Here is a 22943-nt window from a genome sequence, read left to right on the forward strand (position 1 = left end):
TTCATAAGGGGGGGTGAGGTATGGAAGAAGAGATGGGTATTTTCGTCCCTTGGAATTCTACACCAGAAAAAGGGAGGAAGGAGGGAAGAGAGGGAGGCAAGGAGAGAGGAAGAGTGAGAGCTGGTGTTGCACAAGGAAGAAAGAGACAGATGCACGGAGTGTGTAATTTCTTGTTAGCCCCTCCCCCTGTTACCGGTAGAGTAAAGTTCACATCAAGGGAGCTCCTGACTGGAGAGAGATGGGCTGAACAGCCCCCAGCTGTGTCTCCTGTCACTTGAGGATGATTGTGGGGTTGCTGTGAGGCACGAATTCATTCCTTCATCAAATCCTCACTAAATGCTGATCATGTGCCAGGATGGTGAACACTAAATAACACAAAGTTAATACAACTAGCACAGCCTCAAACTGCAAGTCCATGTGTAATGAATGTACCTATTCTTGATCTAAAGTCATTTTAGCCTGGGAGCAGGTGAAAAGGAAGGGCACCTAAAATAATTAATATTAATTAAATTATTTCTTAAATCTGTGCACATTCTAACTTGCAAAGTTTTCTATACACAGTCCAACCTGGATGGCCTGCACCACCCCAGGTTGGCTAGCCAAGGGCCTCTGGGAGCCGGGGAAGGTAGCTGGACCAAGCAAGGGGCACCTGACACACACACACACACACACACACACACACACACAGGTGCCTTTGAGAGGGAGGGGTGCAGGTGCTAACAGGGCTCCACTTGAAACTGGGGGAAAAAATGGCACTCATGCTGCCTGTCATGTACCGAACCCAATAAGCAGAGACAGGGATTGAATCTTTATGGGCACTTTATTCAGATAGCTGGCCATCTGAGAAGATGGCAGGTTTAAAAACCCTAACAGACTGTCTTAAATTCCATTTTTAAATGGCCTTTGTATAAGAAGAACAAAGTGTAAGTAAGGGGTTTGGAATTCAGGGAAAAGTTAATTGGATTTTTAAAAAATCCACAGTATTTTCGCCCTGGGCGGTGGTCATCTCACCCTGGAGCACACTGGCTCAGATACCATCTTGCTGGCTTGCAGTCCCCCTGAGGCACAAGGGTGGAACTGCTTAAGGTTCCCTGGAGTCAGGGTGGATCATACCTTCAGTTCCTGGAACAAAGCTTTTACATACATTGATTACTAAGCTTATTAGCTATTACTTAAACTAAAATTTTTGAACTCTTATGTCCCCTATCACACTCAGCAGAGCTCGATGGGCATTCCTGCTCTGTGTTGCCTGCTGGCCCTAACACACAGGCGTGGCACACCTACTATCCAGGCTAAGTCAAGATATCCAGGACGCAAGGCCAGATGGGGAAGAGGCCAGCCCGGAACACACCCCAGGAGTGTAGAGTGGTTTCTACCCAGGAGTGTTTGGGAAAGCTGGGTCTGCCAACCAGTGGGAATCCACAGAGGGCTCCTCTGGCCAGGGCACACAAGGGGTTTGGAGAGGAGCTACGGGGAGACCCGAGGCTGGGTCAGGCCTGAGGCTGGGTCAGCCCCAAGGCTGTGTGCCTGCCAGGCCCTTTGGGACTCACCTCATCATGAAAAAGGCTTTGATTTCTTTTCTTCTAAGTCACAGACCAGCAATGCCTCTCCATCACAAGCTTCATTTACCACACACTTTGAGGGGTAGGTTGGGGTGCTGGGATGACACGCAGCAGGGATGATGAGATGGCGGAGGTTGGCCTTTCGGTAATTGCTGACCGCCTGTCTTCTCCTTCCTCACTGACAGTGGGAGATACCCTTTCTGTCTGGACATAGCAGTCCCCCTGATCCACGGTGCCACTTTCTGTGGTTTCAGGTACCAGTGGTCACCCGTTGTCAGGGGCAGTCTGAAAATATTAAGTGGAAAATTCCAGAAATAAGCACTTCAAAGGTTTTAAATTGCGCACAGATTTCTGATTAGCAGCAATAAAATCTCAAGACGTCTTGCTTTGTCCCGCCCAAGACGTCTGAGTTCTCCTCTCTTGTCAATCACCAAGGAGCTCTCTCCTTACCAGAGTGCGCTGCATCGTAGTGCTTGTGTTCAAGTCGCTTCTACTTACTAATGGCCCCAAAGCATGAGAGTAGTGATGCTTGCAACCCAGATAGGACAAAGATCAGCCGTAAAGTACTTCTTTACATGAAAAGGTGAAAGTTCTCAACTTAACCAGGAAAGAAAAAATCGATTGCTGAGGTTGCCAAGATCTATGGTAAGAACGAATTTTCTATCATGAAATTGTGAAGGAGAAAAAGAAAATCCATGCTACGTTTGCACCTTAAACTGCAACAGTGATGTCAGAGTGTGTGGTAAGTACTTAGTTAAGATGGAACAGGCATTACATTTACGGGTGGAATACACGAACAGAAAATATGCTTTGATAAACAGCAACACGTTGTTATAGAAAGATTTGAGCCTGTATTATGACTTCAGCATGGGATTCTTTTAAACCAGTGACACCAAGCCATTTCCTACATGTAAGAGACGGTTACAGACTCAGGAATAGGTGTGGACTGAGAAACATAGAAATTGCTGGAGAGGCTGCATCTGCCGATGAAGAGGCTGCAGCCCCCTTTCCTGCAGAGTTAAAGTTCGTTAGGATCTGGTACAATCTGAGGTTTCAGGCGTCCACTGGGGGTCTTGGAATGTATATCCTGAAGATACGGGGAGATTGCTGTAGATCAACGGAATGAGGATTTATTGCTGCTCACAGTCAGGAGAGGGAATTCTGGGCCTGACGCTGCCTCTCTCTTCCTGTGGGACCTCAGGCATGTTGTTTCACCTCACCGGGCCTCTGTTCCGTCTCTTTAAAATGACTAAATTGGGCAGCTGATCTTTAAGGACTCTTTCTAGCCTAAGAGGCAGTGATTTTATTTTATTATATTTTTTAATATGGAAGAAATAGAGGACACATTTCTTGCACTCAGGGAATACTGACTCTTACTTGAGGAATTCATCCTCATACCCATGAGAGAGGTGATGCCCTGTGAAGACAGGACATAAGGAAGAGTCTCTGGGTGCTCTGTCCAGCAAAGGCGGTATGAGTTCTGGAAATGACCCACGGGAGATAGCAGCCCGCCTGTTCCTTGGGGGCAGGTAGGTACCGCCCCACCCTCTGTGTAGTCATCCGATGTGTTTACAGGCATGGGCAGCTTGTTGGGAAGGGGACTACTGGTGGAGACACTGGCAGATGTGGCCTTGCAAAGAGTCAGCACAGGTGAGGTGAGAGGACCTGCATGTTAGTCCAAGTCGGAAGTGACACGGCCCTATGGCGGCGAGACCTACCAGGAAGGAAACCCAGCACGTTACTGGCTGTGAGATGCTCAGCCTCCCATGCTGCTCTTGTACAAATGGTTGTCAGGCTTCCGTAAACTAAAGCATGCAAAGTGCTTAGCACAGTGCAGGGTAGACAGTACGTGCTCAGTAACTGTAAGTAGTAGTCTTGCTGTGTTACTGTTAGTACGTGCCCTGGCTGGCACGTCCTTCCTGAGTTGGACTGGGAATAATCTGACCCCCTGCACTCACTTCACCCAAGACACAGATTAGAAAATTCTGTGAGAATCTGGCAAGTGCAGCGTTGGCCACTTTTCCAAAGGGACGTGCCAAGGTCCCGGCCTTGGCATCAGGGGCCAAGCAGTTAGGAGGAGATATCTCCAGTAGCAGTTACACGGGGAGGGACTTAGGGGAAGCGAGGGTGCCCACTGGCCACCAGGAGCACAGGGAGAGGTCAGCCAATAGGGCCTCGGAGGGGGCATGCAGGAGGGGCCACAGCTCTTGGCTCAGGCTTTCTCAGGCCGTGGCAGGTGTGCCCTTGTCTTTCTCAAGGAGAAGGGACACGGTGACAGCCTCAGCCCTGTGCCCTCTCTCCCAGGCCACTGTTAATGTAGAGGACATCACCCCATGCTCTTCACCGTGCAGACTGAGAAGGCCAGTGAGGCTGGGTTAGCAGCTATAGGCCTGGAGTCAGACTCAGGAGCGATGATGCGGGACTCATTCTCAGCTCTTCCGATCACTCCCATCTCGCAGTGGGCATCGCTCTAGTGGTTACACTGAAAGTGAAGATCCAGAACGAAGTCACAAAGGATGAGGATAAATAACCCAATTCAGTCTGCTGAGTTGAGTGAAGTTGAAATAATACATGCACATTTTCTTCATAAATGCATGCGTAAGTAAACATGTGGCATAGTCTTATGCCCAAAATAAATTGATAATGCGATACTCTAAAAAAAAAAACAGAAAGCTTCCCTACTCCCCTCCTTAAACACCCCAACTGCCACAGCTTCCCCGCCAAAATGGAAGGATTTAAGACGTTTTATTGTAGACAGCTCTATCATGGCTGCAATATGATTATTTTCTTTCAAAGCAATGGTTTTCACTTACCAACACTGATTTATTTTTATTTAGTTTGGTGTTTTTTTTCTCCCTCAGTGTGATGAGTCTCAGTGAAAAACCCAGCCGTGAGAGGGATCACGACCACCCTTGTGGAAGGAGAAGTTTTTTTCTTACTCGCTTTCTCCAAAAGGTCGAGGTTTCTTCCTCCATCCCTCCCAGGAGCTCACCGTGGCGGGCTGCTTTTCGAGAGTTTATGTGTAACTTCCTTTGCCGCTGAGGGCAGGCTCTAGGTTAACTTCTGGAAGTATCTTTGGAAACTAATTCTCAGGCAAAACTCCAAGGAAAAGAGGCACATGGTGAGGAACTGACATAATTTTTTAACACCACCACTAGCATATTTCTGCAGGCAACTGCAGCCAAAACGGGTGCCAAGACCAATATTGATCTAGTCCTTCATCCAATCAACAAATGCCATTGTTTATAAGATATAATTTTTCTTGGTTAAGGTTCAAAGTTAAACTCCAAGGATTTCCAAAACTATAAAAATGAGAGGCTTTCATAACCTCAAAAAAAAAATGCCTGGCCAGTTTTCCTCCTTCATGGATTTTCACAGTCACTATGAGAAACATAGCCAAGGAAACATTTTTTTGAGTCTTTTTTTCCCCCCTCTGAACGCTGGTAATTTTTTAAAGGAGGATTATCCATGTAAAAGTCCCTTAAATCTTTGCACCTCTCCTGCAAATCGTGGCATGTCAGTGGCACAGCGGGTAAGGTTTGCTGCTCTGTTTCAGGGCTGCCCACGTGCAGGATTCAAAAAGCCAATTCAGCTTTTTCCAGGTTCGGATTCAAGCATCGCTCTCCCTGCCCACCCCTCCTATGTAACGTGGAAATGACAGAGTCCTTTTCTAAGGCCTTTGGAGTGAGGCAAAGGGTTCTTTCTGGGTTCGTATCTGGTTCCCAAATGGAAAACCTTAGCAACTAAATGGCGAGCAGATGGTTGTTTGGAAACCAGTTCCTTGCGGTTCCTCTAGATCGAGATGAGCGCCCACTTCTGGGGGCCCGGGCCAGTGACGAGCAGGTCAGGGTCAGGATGTGGAACTGGGGCGAGATAATGAGATTTACCAGATCTCAAGTTAGGCAGCTTCTTTAAAAAAAAAAAAAGAAAAGAAAAGAAAAAATCTTGAAATGAACAGAGACCATACCTTCTCGTCTGCGCCCGCCTGTCGGCCAGAGGACCTGGCAGGGTGGCTCGTTCGCACATGGTGCTGAGTGTTGGCTGACCAATGGGCTGTCTGCCTCGTTTCGGGATGCCTACAGTACACTGATTCATTCCGATGGAGATGCCTCTCAGTCCGCTTTTCCAATGTGAAGGAGGTGTGAACCGAGGATAGTAGCAGCGCTTCTTGCCAGAAATGTGTATCCAGTACCTCTCACATACCAGGCTCCTGTCTAGACACTTGGGGCCCGGCCATGAATGAAACAGATAAGCAATATCTGCCCCGGGGAGCTGGTGCTCGGATGTGAAAGGAGCGGGGAGAATGCAAACAATGACCTAATCTCTTAGAGGAGATGCTTTGAGGACATTTATGTGATGTTCTCCCACAAAACGAAGGCAGAGGAAACAATCGCAAGGCACAGGAAGCCTCCCCGCTGTGCACTGGGAACACAGCAATGGAATTCTGGAAACCGCAGCAGCCCTCTGAACGCACGGAGCCATGGTGAGACCGAGAACCCAGGGGCTAATTCTGAGCACAGAAGTTCCGGGCCAGCCCTGACAGCTCGCATGTGTACAGGACTTTCCAGTTGGCCAAGAGCTTTCACAGGCACTCTCTCCTCCAGTCCTCGCACGAGCCCCACAGGGAAGCAGAGAGGATCGTTCCAGTCCCACAGCTGAGAAAACCCAGGTTTCCAGAGCGAGCGTGACTTGCACAAGGTCACGAAACCCACGTGGCAGGGCTGGGCGCGGGCTCTCGAACAATAACAGTAATAATGAATACGGTGCTTGCTACATGCTCAGCCCTGTTCAAAGTGCTTTGTATGAATGAACCCATCTCAGGCCAGTGAGACGGATGCGACTGTTTTCCTCCTCTTACAGAGGAGAGAGTTGAGACATGGAGAGCTGAATCACTTGCCTAAGGTCACATCACTAAAGAGTTGCAGAGCTTGGATGTGAACTCAGGTCATTCACACCAGAGCGGCCTCCTCAAATGGCTTCAGCTCTGGTGCCAAGGGCAGCGAACTCTTTCAAAAAGGGGCTGGTGCATTGCTCAAGTGGCCAGAAACAAGTGAATAGCCGCACAGCAGAGATGTCACCATCTATGACAAAGAACAATGGTGTCTCTGTGCTGATAGTATATTTCATGAGTGATAGTAACATTAAGTAAGAGGGAAAGAAACTCACAGGGTTTTTAAAAACTATCTGAAGATCCCTTTGCTGCAAACCAAACATCCCGCTAGGATGAAGCTGGTTTATCTGTGACTCTTTTAAAGGAACAGAGGATGAAGATTTGCACAATTTTCTTTAACCACCCTGTGTTCCCTGAACTCTGCTGCACTCAGTCTTTCCAAGACAATCTTACATGTAATTACACTGTGCTTCGTACTGTCCCATAATTATGGCGTGTGCGCCCAGCCTGTCTCCCCAAACGAGTTATAAGATCCTCAGTCTCCGGGATCCTGGGATCTCTCTCAGATGCCTTCATGGCCCTTCAGCCCTAACCTAGGTTCTCCATCAGTGTCTGTTGACTGCGTGAGTGATGGTCTCTACGACGAGTTCTAAGTTCCTTCTCCTGAAGCACCTGTGCTTATTCAATGTTGGTTGGCGGTAGGGTTGTGTTTTGCTTTGTATCATTGCAGTTAGAGTTGCAAATTCATATCTAAAGCCAGTGCTGACAAATGTTGCCCAACCAGCTGTGGCGGTGGTGGCGGGGAGCCTTGTTCTGTAGCGTTTCCTGTGGTGTAAATCCCCTCACCGTGGACTATTTCAAGCTACCAGCAGGACGTCAGCTGGCTTGCAAAATTCCTGAAAATTTAACAATCAGTTGTCTGAGGCTGGTACAGGTGGCTCCGAAACACTACAGTTTCTGCCCCTAAAATCCGATCTTTGCAGGATGTGGTGACTTTTGGCTCACAAAGATGTTCTAACCAAGAGACTGTATTTGGTTAGGGCATATGATGATTCGAAATACAAACCTTAGCAATGTGGCAGTTGCTCACCCAGTCATTCCATGGTCAAGTTGTAGAAAAGGTTTTGTATTTAAATTAATGGACATAAAAATGAAACAATGAAGCTACATTCTACCTTCTTTTCTGCTCCTTTCCTTCCTCTTTGCCTTCCTTCCTCCTGCCATCACCTCATCTCCTTTACTCTCATGCCATTTTTATTGCTAGTGGGAGGCTTTGCGCTTTCCTTGTAAGGATGTTGCTGGCATAAGAAAACGCTTTCTGGGCCAATGATCTTGCCCCCTTAAACACACGTGATAAACCACTGGAGAACTTACAACAGCCCTTCCCAGAAAGCCCTTCTTCTACTTCAGCTTTGTATGCAGGGTTCCTACAGCACCCTTAATGGGGTATGGATGGGGCCGAATCACTTTAAAAGGAAAGAGATCACCCTCAACGTGGTTCCCCCAGTTTCACGGGTTCTGCAGCTGAGAGTTGTCTCCTCTGCATGTACACAGATCCTAACTGTCCACCCCTCCCCCCTCCCCCATGAGGCCACCACCCTCTTGTCTTTATTAAACCTCTTGTTATCTGTGTGGGTCTGAGCTGAGGCACCTGTAGAACGCGGCTTCTCCACAGCTTGGCTAGTGGGGCCTGCCCGGGTGCAGAGAGCAGCAGAAGTGAATTGCATTGCTTCACAACCATTCCTATGGCATCAGAAACCATTGTGAGTATTTCTTTTTTAAAGAAGCTATCTGACACTAACAGGTTTTTAAAAGAAAGTAGTAAAAGTCATAAAGTAATAAAAGCTTTTATTTCAAATATTGATGAGACTCTTTATTCCATTGATTGTGGCAAATCCATTTTCTATTGGATTGAAATCACTGACTATTGATTATAGTCATTCTCAAACCCATTTTTTCATTAATTATACTAGTTCTCAAAGCTTGCATGTGCTCGCTCTCTCTCGCTCTCTCCCTTCCATACTTTCTTTCATCAGTAGCCAATGGAAAGCTTAGTCATGGGTACTTTCAACCCAAGAGCCTGCACGAAACCTTTCTCTGAATTGTTTGGACTTCTCCACCTGGTTTGTATTATTTGATTTTTTTTTTCTTTCCAAGTGGACTATAAGCTCCTAGTAGGCAAAGGCAAAGTATTTCACTTTCCCTGTGAAATGCTTCCCTAGGTCTCCTGTGCTTTGCAGGGCATGGATGTCTGGAATCCTATAATTTTCAGACCTAGAAGGGCGTTTTGCAAGATCTTCTAATGCGGACACTGGTACTTTGGTCTACAGAAGCAGCCTTGCTCGGGGTGTCTGAGTGATACAGAAAGTACCGCAGCAGGTGTGTGAGCACCAAGGCGTGTACCTATTGGCGTTTTACAGGAGAGAAATGTTCATCAGATTCTCAAAAAATGTGGACATCATTAAGCTTCTGGGGAGTTAGGATGCATTACAGAGAGAGGGACCAAGTCCCAGGAAAAATATTTATCCAACAAACGATCATTAATATATGCACTTGTGAAGGAATTGTTGACCACTGAGATATATTTCACATACTATTAGTCCCATACGTAGGCTGTGGAGTGTACAACCCAGCGGACTTTAGTGCATTCGCAAAGCTGTGCCACCGTCACCGCTGTCTGATGAGGACGACTGGCTGAGAGCCTTTGTGCCGAGCGCTGTCCTCAGTGCCGCGGATACAGCAGCGGGAACAAGGTGAATGACGGCTCTGTCCTCCAGAAACTCGCCGTCCACTGGGGCAGGCAATAAGTACAGAGCTCTGTTGTGGGTTGAACTATGTCGCCCCCAAATCATTGTTGAAGTCCTAGCCCCTGCCACCTCACAACAGGACCTCACTTGGGAACAGAGTTGTCGCAGGTGCCATTTGTTAAGATGCGGTCATTCCAGAGTGGGTGGGGTGGGGGAGAGGCACTTATTCAGCTTATAAAAAAGGGAAATTTGGAAACAGAATATACACACGGGGGTAAGACCATGTGAAGCTGAAGCCGAAGATCAGGGTGATGCAGCAGCAGCAAAGAAAACCAAAGCTTGCCTGCAAACCCCCAAGTGCTGGGGAGCAGGTTCTCCCTCACGTCCCTCGGATGGAACCAGTCCTGCTGGCACCCTGATCATGAACTTCCAGGCACCCAGCTTGTGGTACTTTGTTATGTCAGCTCTAGCAAACTCGTAACTTCATTTAGTTTGTAATCTGCCTACAAACGAAAGTAGAAGGGGGCCACAGCATAGACAGGAAAGGGGGGCTGTTTTTTATTTTGCACAGAGTGAGTGTTATCAGGGAAGGCTTCTCTGAGAAGTACGGTGAGGGATAATAAGGAGCCACCAACACGGACACATAAAAGAGCATTTTTGATAAAAGATACAGCAAATGCTAGTGCCCCGAGGCAGGAATGAGGTCAGACTGTTAGATGAGCAGAGGATGAAGGGGAGGATGAGGCCGTGGCCCTGTGGCCACATGTGAGTGGAACCAGATGAGAACAGAAAGGTAAGCAGGGCTAGATGCACCATGGCTTGGAAGGCGTGGTAACGGGTTTGGATTTCTTTTTCTAAATGCAGTGAAAAGCAATAGGAAGGTTTCAAATAGGGCACAGTCAAGATCATATTTCTATCTGAAAAGGGGATGCTGAGTGTCGGACGGAGACTGACTGTAAGAGAGCGAGAGAGGCAGCTGTGAGTCCGGCGGGGAGGCCACCATCAAGGTCCAGGAGCGAGGGGATGGTGAGTTGAACTGGAGGGGAAGCTTGGAGGTGGAGAGAGGCAGACCACCTGGAGATGTGTTGTAAAAAGAGTTAACAGGTCTTGCTGACCAGGGCGAGGGCAAGGAGGAAGATAAGGATGTCACTCAAGTCTTGGGCTTGCACAGCTGAGTGAATGTCGGTGCCATTTCCCAAGATGAAAAGGCTGGAAAAGGTACAGCTTCCAGGGGGGAAAGCAAGAGTCTACTCAACTCATATAAAGTCTGAAGGGACTCATAGATACCCAAATATATTTGCAAATTAACTGAAATGTGTTTTTATATACACACACACCTATTAAAAGTAAATTAAACTTAATTTTGCTGAAGGAACATTCCTGAGATTTCGCAACACCTCCTGGGTTGGAGGTGTTGGAGGACTGGGAAAGCCCGGTTGCAAACCACGCATTGCAGGGCCCCTCGGGGGAGGCTGTGGGAGGGGTCTCTGAAAATTGTTAACTTGTATCTACCCACTCCCACCCCACCCCCCCAACTAGAAATGGTGCCCGGTGAGGCCAGAGAGATTAGGCAGGGCTCAGAGCACTGTGGGATTGGTAAACTTCGGGAAAATGTTTGAGCTAAAAGGCATGGGGGGCCATGGAGATCATTACACCAGGAGAGAGCCACAGCCAGGTGAGCGTGCGGGAAAAATTAGACTTGTGTCTGGTGTGGGATGGACGCGAGCAGAAAACCTAGGGTAGACAATTCAGTGAAGCTGCTCCTTGGAAGTCTAGGCTAAACACGGCCATGGTTTGGACAAGAGGGATGGCGGAGACATTCCAGGGTAGAATGGATAGGTCACAACCAGCAAATGTTACTAGACTAACCAGAGATTTGATTAGTCATATTGAGAAAGGCAATATGTAAAAACCATGCCTTCCTTTGGCCTGGTAAAACCATTTAAAAAGGGGAGTCGACCTTTATAAATTATGTTGAAGGGCTTAAAGAGACATTTTTAGGAGGACAAATGGATGCTTAGAATGATTGGTGCTGAATTCACCCTGAAAATATCCCTTCCTTTTCCATTCAGCTGTGTGCTCTTGTGGCCTTGAAGAGCAACACTGGTGTAATTTGGAGGATTTAATAGCCTTTGCATGGAACATGTGGATGTGTGGTTGTTAGAAGTATTTTCGTTCTGGTATTTTTACGGCCTGAGCTATTTTAGCCAGCACTCCAGTGCCAAGAGGACCCAAGTAGACCCCAAAAGCCCAATTATCGTCTTGAGGAATCACAATGCCCAATGACTTGGAAGCCTGTGAGAAGCAGCTGTCCTGGCGTCCAGGGCCGTGCACCCTCCCTCCCCCCAGACCCGTAGAGTGGCCTCCTGCGTGAAGGTAGCACGTCCTCCCTTTCTTGGCAATGTCACCTGCGCTCAGTGTAAAACCAGAAGTGGATGGAAAATTTGCCCAGTTGGAAAAATCCAAGAAAAATGTGAACCAGCATTTGATATTCTCACCTAATTCCTTCCAGTATGACACAAAACTTCTAAATTCCCCCTCAAGATCCAGTCCACTCGGTGGCTGGGGCTGTCCTCGGAGTCAGACCTGGGTTTGGCCTGTCCCGGTCTCATGGGTCGGTCTGATCTGTCCCCATGGTTTTCCACGGAGACAGAGCCTGAGTCTCTGAGTCTTTGTAGCTCTTGCACTTACAGTCTCACAGGTGCTGGGTGCGTAGACATGCTCAGTAAACCCTCATGCAAGAGCAGATCTGTGTGGAAAGATTTGGGAAAGAGGGGAGGATGAAACAACAGGGCACTTCCGTCTTACTAAAAGGCAGGAAGATCATCTTAGTGGAAGCAATGTTGATTTACCACGGTCCCTGCCCAGGGAATCAGAAGATTCAAGGCCCACTTCGGGGTCTTTCTAGTTGTGTGACCTTGATCAAGCCCGGGGCCCCGTCTAGGCCTCAGTGGCATCTCCGCCCAAGCGGGGAGTTGGGCCGGGAGACCCCAGGCGTGGCCACAGCTCCCGCCCCAGTGTGGGCTGTGGCCTGTGCACACCAGGCTCTCGGCCGCTGAGAGGAAATAACTGCAGACAGATTTTCAGTGATGTAACCGAGACAGAACTGAGCAGCGGCTCTGATGACAGAAGTGAAAGTCCGTCTCAGAGCTGCACCGACCGAGGAAATTCCCCTCCAGGGACCCTATGGGGTTCCGAGGAGAGGAACGTGCAGCTTCGCTCGCCTCTTCTCCTCTTTCCCCTGGGGCCCTTCCTCTGAAAATCAGGACTATAAAAACCCTCCTACTGGGGTGTTCCTGTGGGCTGAAACAGGGCCAGGGCTCTGGGGCCTGGCCGACCCACTGGTGCCCAAATGGCCCTCTGACCACGCCTTTCCCGTCGCCCTTGCTGTCGTGGTTGCTGTCCGCACCAGGAGTGCGGTGTCCTGTGGCCTTCCGCCACAGCCCTTCTCCCTCCCCCGCTGGGGTCTCCATCCCGACCTCTGCACACAGCAGTCACTCGTGAAAAGCTTGTGGATTAGCCCCTGAAAATAGGCCAAGTCAGAGTGCCCAGAGCCTGGAAGAGTGGGATGGCACGGGGTGGGGAGGGCGCGGAGCCGCACGGAGTCGCGGGAAGCCATAGCTCTCAGGAGAAATGGGTGTCAGCACTGAGAATGCGATTACCCTGGCTCTACTCTCCAGCCCCTCTGCCCGAAAGCCAGCCACCTCCAGGGCTGAGGCAGAAGCCTGGTCTAGGTCTCCGCCCCCCCCTCAGGGCTATCTGACCCCAACCCCCAGCTCAAAAGGTAATCGATGTATTCATAGCCCACACTGCCCCAGAAACAGGGTTTCAAACTTTTTTCAAAGATGGAAGTGATATCATTAGATGAAGTCAATTTAAATGAAAAATGAGTCCAGGAAAATAAAGAATAGGATTATCTAAGGCAAAAATTCAGGTTTGGGGGCCAGGCTGAGGGAGGGCTGGCTTTTAAGAAGTGGACCCGGCAAGGTCTGCCCACTTAGGCTGCAAGCCCCGGGCACCCTAAGGAGGGAAGCGAGACATCCGGGGAAGAGGACACTTGCTTTCTTGGCTGCAGACACAGTGGCTATGAGACGAATCAGGGCAGAGCACTCAGAAAACATGGGTCGGTACAAAACCACGTGGTGAGTCGAGGAGAACATGGGGGCCCTACTTGTTGTCCCCGGGGAGTGAGACAGGTAAGCTCACAGGCCCCAGGGCAGGCAAATGAGGGCTGCAGTCCCGGTTCTCGAGCTGCCTGGCCTCTCCTGGCCTTTGCTCTTTACCTTCCCTAAACTTCAGCCCTTGCAGAGCCTCCAAAGTCCCCACAAATAAAAAAAATGACCGTGTACCTGACTGTCTAGCAGGTACCACTCTACACATCTGCATATATATATGAATCCCTTCAATGCCCTTGGCAACAGTGCGAGGCAGGTGCTGTTATCATCTGTATCCTGTAGGCAGGGAAGAGGAAGGGGTAGATAACCTATGAAGGTCACCCTGGCTGGTTTCTGATAGAGCCAGGCTTTAAATCCAGGCCCTCTGCTTCAAGGTGTACCCTCAGCCCCAGCTTCACACTGGTGACGTGCTCAGTGAGTGACGGTGACCACTCTGCATGCAGGCCTACAGAACATGCAGATGCATTGCAAAAGTATCTCATGGAATAGTTGGAGGGTAGACATTTACGTCTCACCTGCAAAGGTGTATGAGTGTGTTTTAAACTTGCATAGATTTGGCCTGGTTGCCCCTGCCAGGGCTGGACCACCCTCAGCAACGGTATTTGAGACCTAGGTTTCAAAGGCACTGACATACATCTTTACACTGCTACATGAACTTTCCTATTTTAATCCAACAAATATTTAGTGAGCTCTTACAACGGGCCAGGCACTGTCATAGGCATGCGGGATATAGCAGTGAGCAGGAGACACGAACCTCTTCCCTGACAGTTTATATGCTGGAAGGTTTAGATTATTTGTTGTTTCAAACCCTGGACTCTGGTTCCTGGATTTCTTACCTTTCACTGAGTCTCACATATTAAAGAATTTAGAACCCAAAGATTCAGACTGCACAACCGTTTCCTGAGCTCTGACAGACAGACAGACCTCCGTATGTCATTAGGACTCCGGGTGTCTTTGAGAGAGAGATTGCTGGTGTAAACATTCCCCCTCTTGGACATGCAGACATACAGGTGCAAAGAGTAAAGCGCTGGGCCCAGAGAGCCCTCTCAGTGCTGAGGGGCAGAGCTGGCGCTGAGCTCCCCGCGCCCAGGGCCCACTGCTGGCTTCACTGCACTGCCACAGTTGGATCACTGGGAGGAGACTCACGTGGGGCCCACACACGTATTTTGGCCCTTTTTCTAGAGCATCTCTTGATTGCATTATTCATTTGGAACTCAGAATGTATGCACTTTAATCTTCACTTTTTGCCAGAGAAGAGGAGAAAAAGAGCGGAATTGTTCTTAGGAATGTAGCAAGGATGGCGTCAGAGGACAGACTGGGGCCGGGAGAGACGCGGCACTGAGAAACCATCTTCAGTCCCCTGCCTCGGCCCAGTACTGGGGGCTGCTGTTCAAGTCGGAATCCAAACTCTACAATCCACCAACTCTCTGACCTTGGGGCAGTGACTCGATTTCTCTGTGCTGTAGTTTCCTCCTGTGAATAATAGTCCCCGCCTCAGAGAGCCGTCATGAGAATTAAATGAGACAACAGAGCTTTGAAGACTCTCCGCCATTCTCAATAGATGTTAATGGTTAGTGTTGGTTGGTTGCCTTGAATCGATCTCTACAGGTTCTGACTCAGAGAGCAGGCTTAGACACCAATTACCAGCATCCTGTGCCTTCTGCCCTAGTCTCCCATCCACACCAGTGGAAACAGAACATTCCTGGTGGCAGAACTCAAGTGACATCTGCTTCTCTTGAAGCACCATGTTAGCGTGTTGCAATTGCATAATACAGGCTTGCTAAATTTATGCCGAGCGGGGCGGTCCAGTGTTTCAGAGGCAGCCCCAAGAGTGGTGAAGCTAGACGTCTGGCTGCCTCTCAGTGGAACTCCAAGAGTTAAGGGAGTTCCTATTCCATCCAGTCGACCTCTGCTCATCCAGCCCTAAAGAGGACCCTAGAAATTAGAAGTCAAAGAATCTAATAAAGGGGAAGATGTGGTATACAAGAAACAGTGAGGAGTGAAATAACAGTGACACATTGAGTTAAATCTAAACAATTGATGACAATAGAATGGTAAGACTTCATATATTAAGTAAAGAGTTGTCCAGCCCTGGCTGGTGTAGCTCAGTACAATGAGCACTGGCCAGTGAACCAAATGATCACTGGTTTGATTCCCAGTCAGGGCACATGTCTGGGTTGCAGGCCAGGTCCTCAGTAGGAGGCACATGGGAGGCAATCACACACTGATGTTTCTCCCCTTATCTTTCTCCCTCCCTTCTCCTCTATAAAAAGAAATAAATAAAATGGTGGTTTTTTTAGTGAAAGGCAATGAAAAGACAAGGAGAAAACTTAGTCGCATATAAATAAGTGTAGGAAACCAGTCTAAAGACTACACACCGTCTGACTACAGCGGCATGGCATTCTGGGCAAGGCGAAAATAGAGACAGCAGAAAGCTCAGTGGTTGCCCAGGACAGAGAGGAGGGAGGAATGGTTAGGTGGAGCACAGAGGACTTTTATGACAGTGAGCCCAGTATTCTGCACGATACTGCAATAGTGGGTGATATGGGAGGAAGACTGGTACCAAGGCAGGTCTGCTGGGAAGGTCTGGAAATAGTTTCTTCAACAGTGTCCCAGGAAAGGAATTCAGGGACACTCTGAAAGGGAGATTTGAGTGATAGAAGCAGGAGTTATGAGAGCGCCCTTCAAAGGCTGCCACACTCACTGAGGCGCTTCCCTGGCGGGTCCAGCAGCAGAAGCTGGTGGACGTTGTCGACCTGACCCCAGGTGCACTATGCCCAGTGTCTTATCCACAACCAAGTGGTTCAGCTCTGTTTTGCCTCAAGAGAGGTCCAGCTTCCAGGGCTGCAGGCCTGCGCTTGGTCCCAGCAGGCCCAGGAGGATCAACAGGACCCAGAGCTGCATCACTCAGCCCCTGAGGTCATCCTTGGTCAAGTTACTGAACTTCTCTGTGCCTCATTCCACCTGCACTTCCGCCTCCAAGGCTTGATGGTGCGTGGGCTGCGATCAACACTCTGGTCTGCGTGACTGCTACAGAGAGACTGGGGGCTTCATTCAGTTTCTCTGTATTTTCTTGGGCTTGGCGGGGAGCAGGCTTTCTTTCAAACTGTCTAATCTCTTTCCTGGCTTTTCCCGGCTTGTGTCCTCATCTTATCAGATCATTTCCCCAGATTTTCCCAGGTTTTTCTCGTCCCCTTTCCGATGGCCACTTTGGCTTCTACAGGGCATGTACTTAGTGAAGAACTGCCCCTGCACTCTCTTCTTCCTCCCCTATTAATAGGGAGCATGCCAGCTGTTCCCTGGGGTGATTGGAAAGCCAGTCTTTCCTGCCCCGCCCCCGAAACATCAATCTGTTTGGTGGAGCAACATGGGCTATTATTCCCTGGACTGTCTGTGAAACTGTAGTTTCCTGACCTAATCGGGCTCAGCCAGGGTTCTCCCTTCTCTCTGCTAATACCTAACGAGGTGCCTGCACTAACAGATACGTGTCATTACACATTTGTCAAAACCCACAGAACACACAGCACCGAGAGTAAACCCTGTGTAAACCATGGACTTTAGTTACCAATGATGTATCATGTAGGTTCACGCCGTGTACCACACCATCACAGCGTGCTAGTAATAAGAGACACTGAGGGGATGCGGAGAGAACGTTGTCGTTTCTGCTCAGAAAGGTTGTAAAAAACAAAATCTATTCTTTTAAAAAAAAATCAAGGACCAACACTAGTAAAATAGAAAAAGGATATTTTCAACTGTCCTGCCACTACATGGAGGGAGGGGAATAAAAATTCTGGAGCCATCTGACAAACGTCAGGGGCAGAGGAACAATTAGAAGAGCTAACCAGCCAATGCCTGCAATTCTGAGAGCGGGAAACCAGGGCTCAGATTGGCCCTGTGACAGTTGTCAATCCAAGCGCGGTCACAAAGGAAACAATCTGACACTTTCTTGCATCTTATAGGCATAGAATTTGCAAAATTGCTTGAAAAGAGTGCCAACATGACTCTGTCTGTGGTTAACTCCATTTAGCTAGAATGTCAGAGGCACAGAGTAGTCTGGTTAATTTCATAGTCTATTTAAGTAAAGGTTGCCATGGATACCATACATAGTCGTCCAATTTTCTCCGAATTAGAATGCACGCAATAAAACTGGTTAACAGAAAACTAGGCCAAACATAATTTAAATTTATTCAATGATGAGTCCTTAGTGATGAGGAAGGCACTCCCAGATTCAGCAGAGCCTCAGTGTATCATTCCCAATGTCACTTCTCCTTGTTCAGAACTGCAGAGGCGTTGGGGGTGAGTGAGGTGGATAAATTCACTCTGACCACGAGGGACAGCCCTGGGCCCCCAGCTATCCACCGGTGTCTCAAAAAAGCAGAGTAGAGCATGTTTATACAGCAACATTAGAAGAATAATAAACTTTTTCATTTGAGTCATCAAATAGTTAGATCCTGTGTGATTGGCAGCCATGTAATTAGATTTGAATCCTTTCCTGTATCCCTTGCCACTACAAAGACCTGGGTAATCTCTTAGCTAACTGAGTTCAGGACCTCAGTGCTTTGGGCAGGGTGCTTGGCTGGCTGGGACCTGCTGTTAGTGAGCAGGGCCTGCTGTTGAGATCCAACCTCTGCCTGGTCCGGGCCGCAGTCAGTTGGCTGGTTACCCAACAGCTATGCACAATGGAAAAGGATGGTAATAATGGGGAGCTGTGCGGTATCATAAGAAAATGCAAATAATGAGCTTGGCATATAGGAGGCAATAATAAATGTTAGCAGTTGATCATTATTAAGATTCCCCTTACCATGGCTGGGGTGGCTCAGTTGGTTGGGAGTCGTCCTGCGAACCAAAAGTTCACGTTTGATTCCCGGTCAGGGCACATGCCTGAGCTACAGGTTGTCTCTGGTCAGGGCTAGTACAGAAGGCAACCAATTCGTGTTTCTCACATCAGTGTGAGGGGTCTCTATAAGTAAAGTTTATTTATTTATTTTTTTAAGATTCCTCTTATCCATGAGAAGGGCCCGAGATTGAACTCTATGACTAGGGATCTATGTGGTTGAATTAATGAATTAATCCCATCCCCACCCAGAGCAGAGTGGAGTTTGGCACAGTCTTGAGTTGCTGCTGTCTCAGAATATCCGAGGCAGCAGGCGCAGGATACATCGCCATATGTCCACCTGATTCCGAGAACGCTCTCCCGGAATCTGCCGCTGTGATGTGGAAATCCATAAACGCCGAGCAGCCTTCGTTTTAGTCACGGAGCATCTGGGTGCTGCTAATACATGTCAGATGTCAGCACGTTTGCTCCCCGTCTCCCTGCTGGCCTAGCCTTCCCCGGCTGGCTTTTACATTCTCATTCGCAAGCATCCCAAGAGAACGCGCCTCAGCATCTCTGGTTTCTCTGTTTCCTGAACTGCTACTGGTTTCCGGGCCTCACCGGCGGTCCTCGCCTGTGTCACTCCGCCCGTGATGAGCAGGCCTCTCGGGGACCTCGGGGCCTCCCCGCTCCTGCGGTCACTGAACACGCCACCACCCCCTCCCTCCTCTCAGCCATTCGCCTTTCATCTGGAAGGAGGGGTCTGGACATTGTCTTGCAGGTAGGCTTATGAAAGCTAATCTGCCACAGGGGTTTATTTGTTCAAGTTTATTTGCTTTTCAGAGGCAATCTGGTTGTAATTTCAGCAGCAGACTCTTGGTTCGGCTACTTTATCCATCACTCCTCATTTTGCCCTTTTCCCCAGTTGGGGCTGCCTCTTTCTCTTTGGGTGATTCCTCTTAAAACACACACACATGCATGCACACACACACATGCACACACTCCCACGCACACCACGTATGGGCACATGAGGAGTCTCTCCTGTGTGAGGAATCGAGTGAGCTGCAAATCCAGATTTCACTGCCACAAGGATGTGTCATTAATAGTGATGTTTTGTTCTGATAGCCATGATTTATAACGCTTTCAGTTCCCCTTCCAATTCGTATTTTGTTCCACATTTCGCAAGGTTCTTAATTTGAACCTTTATTTTCTGATGTGTATCTTGTTTTCAAGTCTCTACAATCCTCCTTTTTTTTTTGGAAAAGGTGGAGGAGAAGCAAACCAACACCCAAGAACGCAACATGTTATTAACAACACAATTCTAGGTGAGACTCAGATTTTAAAATGAAATTGGACAAAATGCAAGGAACTCTCCTAGGGAATAACTTTGAGCTGGCTGGGCATGGAGGCCATGAGTAATAGGTCTTTTCCCTCGTGCTCGGTCTCCAGTCTCCGTGAATAGCTCCACTGGGTGGATGCGGAACCTCCGTGCCCCCTTCATTCATACAGAACTTGGCCCCACAGGGCTCGGTACAGAAACGCTCTGTTACCTTGATGTTTTGAGTACTACATCTGAATGGTTCCTTGTGTTGGCCCTGACTTTTTTCCCCCATCTCCATTAACTCAGCTCCACAGGAGGAATCAGCACTTAATAAAGCAACCATTGGCTGAGGGTGCAAGTCACGGGAGCCTTAGAGTTCTCCTTGGCTTTGTTTTTCTAAAAAGTGACTGTAGCCAAGCAAATCAGCACATACCCATGGGCTTCCTTGGGAGAAATTAAAACGAGTTAGGCAGCAGGAGAGAGAATCAGGCAGGGAGCCTGAAAGAAAGTTAATAAACTCTGTGCCTCTCTTCTCTTTTGGGGGGAGGGGTGGGGTGGGGTAGGTTTTCCCTACTGTGGTAGAAAGTTCTGTGGGTGTTTGTGGCAGGCCTAATCCCTTCCTCGGTTGAGATGGGGCACAGCGCAGCTGAGTGAAATGAGAGAAATCTGTCATAAGTGGGTTGATGTGCTTTACTCTGTAGGGCTGAACCCTGGTGCAGTTAAGGAAAGGGTGAAGATTTCTAAAGCTGGCCTCCATTTTTGTGTCTTTCTCCTTCCGTTGGGCACCTGCTGGCCAGTGCTGCTCTTACCTTGGCTATTTGGAGAAACTGGCCCCGTCCCCAGTGTCCACTTTTTTCCAGCAGTTCTTGCTCCCTTAACTTTTCCATCCTACTTCACTGCATCAGAAGTCTCCCCTCACTGTGAGGCAGAATCAAGTATAACAAAGGGCACAGACTTAGGTGTAACTAGACCTGGGTTCAAATCCTGCCTCTGCCACTTACTAGCTGTGTGTCCTTGAGCAAGGAACCTCACCTCTCATCTGTAAAACATGGGTTAATAATGGTGCCAGTACTATATGGGCTTTATTCTAGGATAATAACAGCAAGGTAAAAACAGTAGGATAATAGTAAGAAAAAAATGAGATAATAAATGTAAAGCACCAAGCCGGGATTAGAACCCGGGTAGTCTGCTTGAGAAGACCACATGCTTGATGACTGTGCTGTACGTACCGTGGATTATAAATGAATCTTGAAAAGCCACCTTGACGCATGCTCATTGCAGCACCATTCACGGTAGCTGAAGGTGGAAACTACCTATTGACTGGTTTTTCGCCTTTCTCATCCCTATATTATTAGGTACCATAATTCAGGCAAACTTATGTTTTTGTTATAACTCCTACAAGTCTACCGATAACACTAACAATAGCAACATTGAACACTTTTGTGGCATCTAGCAAGTAAGTGGCAGAGCTGGAGTCTGAATCTGAAAGACTCAATCAAATAACCCCTTCTTCTAACCGCTAGCTACATGGTCCACACACAATTAGTCTGCTATACAAGTTCTCTTGTTTCATGAAATCCGCTTTATTCCTGATTCAACCAATGGTTTATTTTTATTTCCTTACAAATAAGTTCAGTTTTTGTTTTCTTCTTTTCTCTCTTCACATAGTCATTAGCTTTTCACACCTTTGTCCTAGCATCAAAATGGCCCACAAAAACATGAAAATGAGATCATAGCTTTTGCATTCTGGCTTCTAGTAATGAAGTATGATCAAATATCTTTACTGATATATTTTGACACCTTCAGTAAAGTGCTCTACTTGACTGTCATTTTTATCACCTCCTGCTGACATTGTGGCGAGAATAAAGCCCTCCCCTGACTCTCTCTCTGACAATATCCAACAAGGAAACATATAAGTGGGTTTTATATGCAACAGCAAAAGTGACAGATTCTGAGCATAAAAATGTGTAGGTAAAAATGGCCACTTCTACGATGTGACCTGTTTACAAAGTCCATTTATTGATCAAAGAAACAAAATCAATATTTTGACTCCATCCTATACCCCAAAGAGCCACAAAACCATTGGAGGGAAGCTGGAGCCTCACGGAATTGATAGCTTGATTATTTTAAATGGAACGGAACAACTGATTTAGCCAAGAAATTAACTTGAAACTGCTACCTTCATTTAACAGAGCACTTTTCTTTTTAATTGAGTTGACCAGCTAGTTGAGTCCAATTGTAAATCTAGGACATGGGGTCCAAAAGGAAATGTTGTGCTTGATAACAATTCTTTTTAAAGTCTCCGTTCTATCAATTCTGATTCTCTTCCCACCTGAATGGGTTTGGGAATTCCCAGACACAGTCACCTGAATCTGCTGAAGTAAGAAATGTATCTCCTCTCTGTAACAACAGCAACACTAATCACCATTAAGTGAGCGCTGACTTGGTGCATACTGTCCGTCACTGGAGAAACACTTTAGAGCGGAAGTTGGGTCCGTGGTCCTTGCAGCCTGTCCCACCACAACGTGCCTGCGAGCACACGGCCTGGATTTCTGTGGGCTTCTCTCCCTCATCTGTAAGCCATGACACCTGTGTTATAGGGCTGTTATTAGGATTAAGTACATGGAAACATGTAAAGGGTTTTAAACACTGCCTGGAGTCTAGCTAATATAAGTTGGCCATTTTCTTTATGTCCCTAAGTATCATCTAAGTTTTGTATTATTATCCCTGTATTACAGGGAAAGGAAGTGAAGTTCAGGATGGTGAAGACTTTGCCAAAGGTCTCACGTACAGAGTGAGCAGCTGCTTTTCCTTCTCCAGATGCTCAAGTAGTACTACACGCACTGTAGAAAGAATTAGGGCAATCCCTTTTACTCTATCTGACATCCTGAAATGATTAAGAGGCAGGAGAGCTGGTGTGTGACTGAACTTTCCTTTCCCGTATGGTAAGTAAAGCATTAATGAATACATTTGAGGACTGGCTGTGAGACCGTGTGGAGCTATGCACTGACATACTGCAAGAAAAAAAAAATGATGACCAAGGACCTCCCTGTTATCCTAATATTCGTTCTCAAAGGTGCTTACATGCCCATGGGTGTCAAAGCGGCAAGCTCTTCTGTTTCTCTTACAATGAATTTTTCTTCCCCATTTGGGCTGAATTCAGTTATTCTTTAGAGAATTATATGCCCTAACGCCCCAGCCCCTCCAGTTCATTGAGACGTTGCCTTGTCTCTGTTCTGTAGGTATGATGTGAACTCATCACTCAACCACGGACGGTCCTCTGACTTTGACATCCTGTTGCATTTCCCCCAACAGCATTATCCGCATTATCGTTGGGGTCATTATGATATTCACCATTGTTGTCATTCTTTTTCATTTTCAGTCTGCCTCTTCAAAACAAAATTCAGAGCAGATCAAATAAGCACAGCCCATAC

The 22943-nt window shown here is 47.7% G+C and overlaps 1 protein-coding gene across 1 annotated transcript in view; it reads left to right on the plus strand.

Moving 5' to 3' along the window:
• RBPJ (recombination signal binding protein for immunoglobulin kappa J region) overlaps positions 1–22943 on the plus strand; it is a 209901-nt gene that overhangs the window by 26453 nt on the left and 160505 nt on the right. The window lies entirely within an intron of this gene.

This window comes from Phyllostomus discolor, chromosome 1, assembly GCF_004126475.2.
Source record: "Phyllostomus discolor isolate MPI-MPIP mPhyDis1 chromosome 1, mPhyDis1.pri.v3, whole genome shotgun sequence".
Lineage (NCBI taxonomy): Eukaryota > Metazoa > Chordata > Mammalia > Chiroptera > Phyllostomidae > Phyllostomus > Phyllostomus discolor.